Source organism: Nannospalax galili, unplaced genomic scaffold (assembly GCF_000622305.1).
Source record: "Nannospalax galili isolate Female #2095 unplaced genomic scaffold, S.galili_v1.0 scaffold399, whole genome shotgun sequence".
NCBI lineage: Eukaryota > Metazoa > Chordata > Mammalia > Rodentia > Spalacidae > Nannospalax > Nannospalax galili.
This window is the reverse complement of record NW_008345053.1, coordinates 2,013,758-2,019,563: the sequence shown is the minus strand read 5'-3', so window position 1 is coordinate 2,019,563 and position 5,806 is coordinate 2,013,758. Positions and strand designations below refer to the sequence as shown.

At 44.1% G+C, this 5,806-nt stretch overlaps 1 protein-coding gene across 3 annotated transcripts in view; it reads right to left on the bottom strand.

The window, feature by feature from the left end:
- The window catches only part of Zmynd11 (zinc finger MYND-type containing 11), a 581,274-nt gene that overhangs the window by 107,784 nt on the left and 467,684 nt on the right, over positions 1-5,806 (bottom strand). The gene's annotated exons all lie outside the window — the stretch shown is intronic.

Genomic DNA, 5,806 nt, shown 5'->3' with positions numbered 1-5,806 from the left:
CAACCCAGGTGTGTCAAGTTGACACTAAAGCTATCCAGCACAATATATTAATACTAAAATTATATTATTCTACTTATACAGACATAATATTTCAATGTGATCTTATGAAACCAATTAACTATGGACTAACAAAAAATGCCTTGAAACAAAACTAATTTGCCTCTACAATATTATTCAATTAAACAAATTACACAGGTTTTCAACAAAATATTTTCCAACTCACACATGGCCTACACTCTATAGATCCCTCTTGTGTCTGAGGAACAGACAAAGGTTTGTCTTTTAAAAATCTAAACATTTTGATAGAACAGTATTCACCTCTAGCTTTTTTTTTTAATTTCTGCATAAAGTCAGATAAGCTTTAATGATTCATAGAGCAGATGCTCCATGGACATTTATCAGAGACTACCAACTGCATGTTGAGTTTGCCTTACACACTGTGGAGCTGCATCTTTACATAGAAAACAAATCACTTAAGTCCTTGCATATAAGGGAATTTTCAGTGCTATCTTATCAATCTCATGCTAAAAGATCTTACCCTGCATTTTACTGTGAAAATATTTTCCAAAATGCTAAATTTCCTTTAATAAACCTGAATTTTAAAAGTCAAAAAGTTATCTTCAATAGAAGAGCTAATGAAAACTACAATGAAAGATTAAATATCTAATTAATCTGTTAAGAGTCTGTGTTAAATACCTAATAATTTTCTAAATTTCTCTACTTCAAATACATATTGAACTATGCAAGTATTTTTAAATGTTCAAATGCATGTTTTATTTAAGATTATTTCTTTGCATTTATAAGCAATTTTGATTCTGAATCTTGCGCAGCATTTTCACAGTAGATGCTAACTAGAATTTTCTAAGTGGAAAAATCAATAGCAGTAGGCTTATATGTCTATTCCTCCCTCCCTTCCCCCCCAAACTTAAAACAGTCATTTATTTTATGCATATGTTTGGCTGTTCAGTCACGGTTATTTTAAAAGACTAACAGGGATTTAGATTTAACATGTGTGTCTTTTCTGTGACCTCCACTCCTGTCACTCATCCATTATCCCAGCATCTTCTCTCTCTAAAGAGCTACTCTGTTCACTCTCTTGAATGTGCTCCAGCACACAGGCACACACGAGTGCTAACATGGGTGGGGGCTAAGCGACAAGGAACTGAACTTCCCACAACTAAACAGTAAGATACTTCTGCCCAGCGTGGTGGCACACACCTTTATTCCCAGCACTTGGGAGGCTGAGGCAGGTGGAGCTCTGTGAGTCCAAGGCCAGCCTGGTCTACATAGTGAGTTCCAGGCCAGCTGGGGCTACAGGGAGACCCTGTCTCAAAAAGACAAAAATAAAAAAAGACCAAGATACTTTTAAGATAATGTCATTTTTAATTTTTTTAACTATATTATTTTATTTTATGGGTATGAGTGTATTACACCCATGTCATGCAATCCCTGTGGAGGTCAGAAGAGGGCATTAGACTCCCTGGGAACTGGAATTATGGATAGTTTTTAGCTGCCTTGTGGGTGCTGGGAATCGAATCTGGGTCCTCTGCAAGAGCAGTCAGTGCTCTTATTTGCTGAGCCATCTCTCCAGCCCCTTTTTTTAAAGGTGGGGCCACAGTAGGTGAATGACTACACAGTGGCAGACACAGCTGACCATCGCCTGTGATTACACTGCAGGTCCTAAAATGTTTAAACATCAGACCTACTAAAAGACAACACACTGACAGCACACAGCCACAGGTCCCCGACACTACTGCAGTCACTACACTAGGGCAGAGCTACAACTTTATGGGACAATCGGACAACAGGCACCGCAGTGGGATGTTACGGATCGAGAGTCACATGTAAAAATTAAACTTGAATCAGTTGCCTTTCATTTCTTGTCAAATTTCTTAGAAAAAGCATGGGTGAGGAATTAGTTTCCAGAACAACCAGAGGTAGAGGCAGCAAGCAGTTTTTCTCTCCTGACCGTATCCTTAAAGTAACATAAAACTTGCATCAGTTCAGGACAGGGTAATGTAGGTGGGGGAAAATACCAAATTAAAACCACTAGTCAAAAATAACTCTCACACAGTGTATTTCAGCTATTTGTATTATTTATCAGAGATGATAAATACCAAAGACGAAGAATTTAAAAAAACAAAACACCGTTGTCAAATTGTTTCAAGGTGCTGGGTATGGCGGCACACACCTGCAATCACCACACTTGGAAGATGGAGGTAAGGGGATCAGGAGTTCAAGGCTGGCCTTGGCTACTTGATACTCTGTCTCAAAGACTAACAAAAATTTGGTTCAGGGTAAACAGCCCAGAGAAGTATGACGTTCTGAAATGAGTAAAGTAAAAGCAGATGCAGAGGCTTGCTATGACAGCAACTTAACAGCTAAGGCATACATGTGAGCATGGTGCACTGCAGGGGCTTTGTCCCCCTGCACATCAGCTCCACCATCACCATCAGACCACGAGCACTTACTGTGTGACAGCACATTATGCTAGCCTGTCTTAACCTTCCTTCTACTCGTCATAGGATTTGTAAACAGAGGGAGGGAGGGAGGGAGGAGAAAAAAAAGAAAGGGCTCAGGTAGAGAAGCAAAGCAGCAAGACTTGAGCCAAAGAGATGGCTCAGCAGGTAAAGGCACCTGCAATGAAAGCCTGGAGACCTGAGTTTGACCCCCAGGACCACAGGGCAGAGTGTACTGATTCCTGATGCTTTCTTTTGACCTTCACACTTGCACCCACACATATGCACACACACAATAATAAACTAATAATCTAGAAAGTGTGTACATATTTCTACCACAGAAAATAAAAGTTCAAACTGAGGAAGAACAAGGTTTCAGACTATCTGTGAATTTCATTCAAACCTGTGCTCTAGGCACATGAGGTCTCTAAGGGAAGGTCTATGGTATCCAACCTGAATGCCAAAAGGACAAATTCTAGAAAGTGACTTCCATATGGGTATGTGATTCACAGTCCTTCTTGTACCAGAATCAAGAAAACGAAGTAAATTAATTTTAAAGAGACAAAATACCTTCTTCCCTCCACTCTAGATAACTCAAGGTTGGACTCTCACTGGAAAACAGGAAGCCTAGCTCTGAACACAGTAGGAGGTTGAGACTAGGACTGAGGATCTACATTTCCTAAATCAAAGAAAAACAATGCATTGTAATACGGAGCTCAACTGTGCTAACCCACCCTCATGGTTCTTATGATGAGCCTGGCACTGCTTGAGAGCTCCATAATCACCTAATCCTCACAAGAACTGGCAAGGCGGGTATGAAACCACCCTCCCTGTGCCTTATCCCTGAGCCTGCTGGGTTTAAGCAATCTGCCTAGGGCCACTGGCCTAGTAAATGACACAAGTGAGATTCAAACCCAAGTTACTGGGTCTCAAAGTCTGTGCTCTCAATCATTTTACCACGACCAAAATCAAAACAACAAACAAAACAAACTCAATCATCCTGAAAAGAAATCCAATGGTCAATTCAAGTTAAAGTTTTCAAACAGTAAAAAAAAAAAAAAGCCTCGCCACCCATTTTCTACTTTTTTTCATGACATAGTCCCTTTGCTTAGATTTAATGATGTTCCCATAAGAAAATAAAAAGTCAATCAATTGAAGGCTCAGGAAGGTAATGAAAACCTGGCCGTAGCAGGTTCCAGCTGTGAGGAGCCACTGCCCAAGCAGTAAGTCATAGTTTTGTTACAAATGTCAAAATTCTTTGCTCCAATTAGCATCTCAATTAAGGTATGCCAGGGTATGAATGCCTCTATTATATACTATCTGAACCACCCTAAAAGGAAAAGGAGGAAGGGTTACAAAGGAGTGAAAGTTCAAATAAACATGTCATTCACAGAAACAAGCAAAATGACACCCACTCAAACTATCAAATTTTCTCTTTTATTTTTTTGGTCTTTTTGAGACAGGGTCTCACTGTAGCCTCAGCTGGCTTGGAACTCACTATGTAGACCAGACTGGCCTCGAACTCTCAGATATCCACCTGCCTCTGCCTAACATGTGCTGGGACTAAAGGCGTGTGCCACCGTTCCCGGCTCTATCAACATTTTCATATCCTAAGAATATTTAAGTATGAACTTACAAAATTCTAACATTTGTAATTGCGTTTTCTTTATAAAGCTAAAGGCACTCACAAGTATGTTTATTTAAATACCTTGCAAACGGAAACTATAAAAATAAATTTCCCACCTTAGAGAATGTAAAAAGGAGACTCAGTTTTCACATGAACAGCATCAATAGAAAGAGATAGTGTGTAAAGTACAGCAACCCTCCTAACCAGTCCAACAAGAAAAATACTGAGATTTTATCAAACTACATCTCATGCCTTCTAATCTCTGGTTCTCTTGTGTCTTCATCTTGTCCAGTCAACTGAAGTACTAAAGCCAAAAAAAGATGTACCTATACATAAATTCCTTTCTTCTTCTAGTTGAACAAATTACACTCAGAAAAATTGTAAAGACCACCTTGGCTACCCAAAAACAAACTTCAAAAGTACAACCAAATACTCTCTAATAGCTTCCAACCATTCATTGGCATCAATGACCCCCAAACTGTCATGCAATCCATAACTAACTGTTATGCTTCAAGTATTAACTTTCTGACTTCCAGACGACGATGTTTAAGGCTCTGCCTGCATACAACACAGTTTATTAACTCACAGGAGCGGCAGAGAGCCTGAGAGATGGTCTCAAACCTCTCAAACTGCCCACTGCCTCTAGGGTGTCCTCTCTCCTGGCTGGGCCACCTGGCCACTTCCTCCAAGCTCAAAATCACACAAGACACTAGTTATGTACACATCAAAAGAAACCAGCTATTGAATACATATCATACAAGACACTGGGTACTGTGTATACACAACCTACTGTGTAAACACTACATAGGACACCAATTACTGTGTACACACCCTACAGGAAACCAGGTATTGTGCACACATAGCATAAGACCCTGGGTAGTGCAAAGGATATTACCACCGGATGCTACACATTATGACAGCGGATAGTCTTCTACAAAGATACTGTACACACACTGCATGCAACGCAGGTTCCGTGCACACGTCTAATCCCACACTAGGATACGGAACAAGCCGGTGGGTGTTGTTTACACAGACAGTGGGTACTGAGTGCATTCTGCATGGGACACTGGGTACTGCAAGCACATTGCATAGGGTAGTCAGTACCACGGACACACAGCAAACACTGGGTAGCCAGGACATCACCACCGACAAAGTCCCCGGGACACCGCCAGCGGCCCCTCGGCTCGGCCCGGGAAGAAGGCGCGCGGGGGACCGTGCTGGGGGAAGTTGGGGGTCGGGCCGCGGCACACCGCCTCCCCTCGGACTCTGCGTGGGCGCACGGCGGACGTCGCCGCCGCACAGCCGGGAGGACCTGTTGAGGCCTCCCTCGCGGCTGGCCAGCCCGCACCCAGGGCCCGACGGACCCCCGACTCGGGGCTGGAGCACGGACGCCTCCACCGCTCCCTTCCGTCCCCCTCATCCCCGCCCGGACCGCCTTCCCCGGCCGCCCTCCACCGCGCGCAGGTCCCGCAGGCCCGGCCGGCCCAGAGGCGCGGGGACCCGGCGGGAGGCGCTCACGCGACTCCGCGGCTTCCCGGCTCCAGCAGGCCCCGCGCGGTCCTCCCAGGCCTGCTCCCCAGCCTATTCCTCACAGCAGCCCGAGGCGAGAGCGCCAGCGCGATACCCCGCAGGCCTAGCGGGTTGCTCCGGAGGGCGCCCGGCGCCACAGAGGCCGCAGCCCCGGCGGGCTCCACAACGCGGGCCACGCCATCGCCCCGCC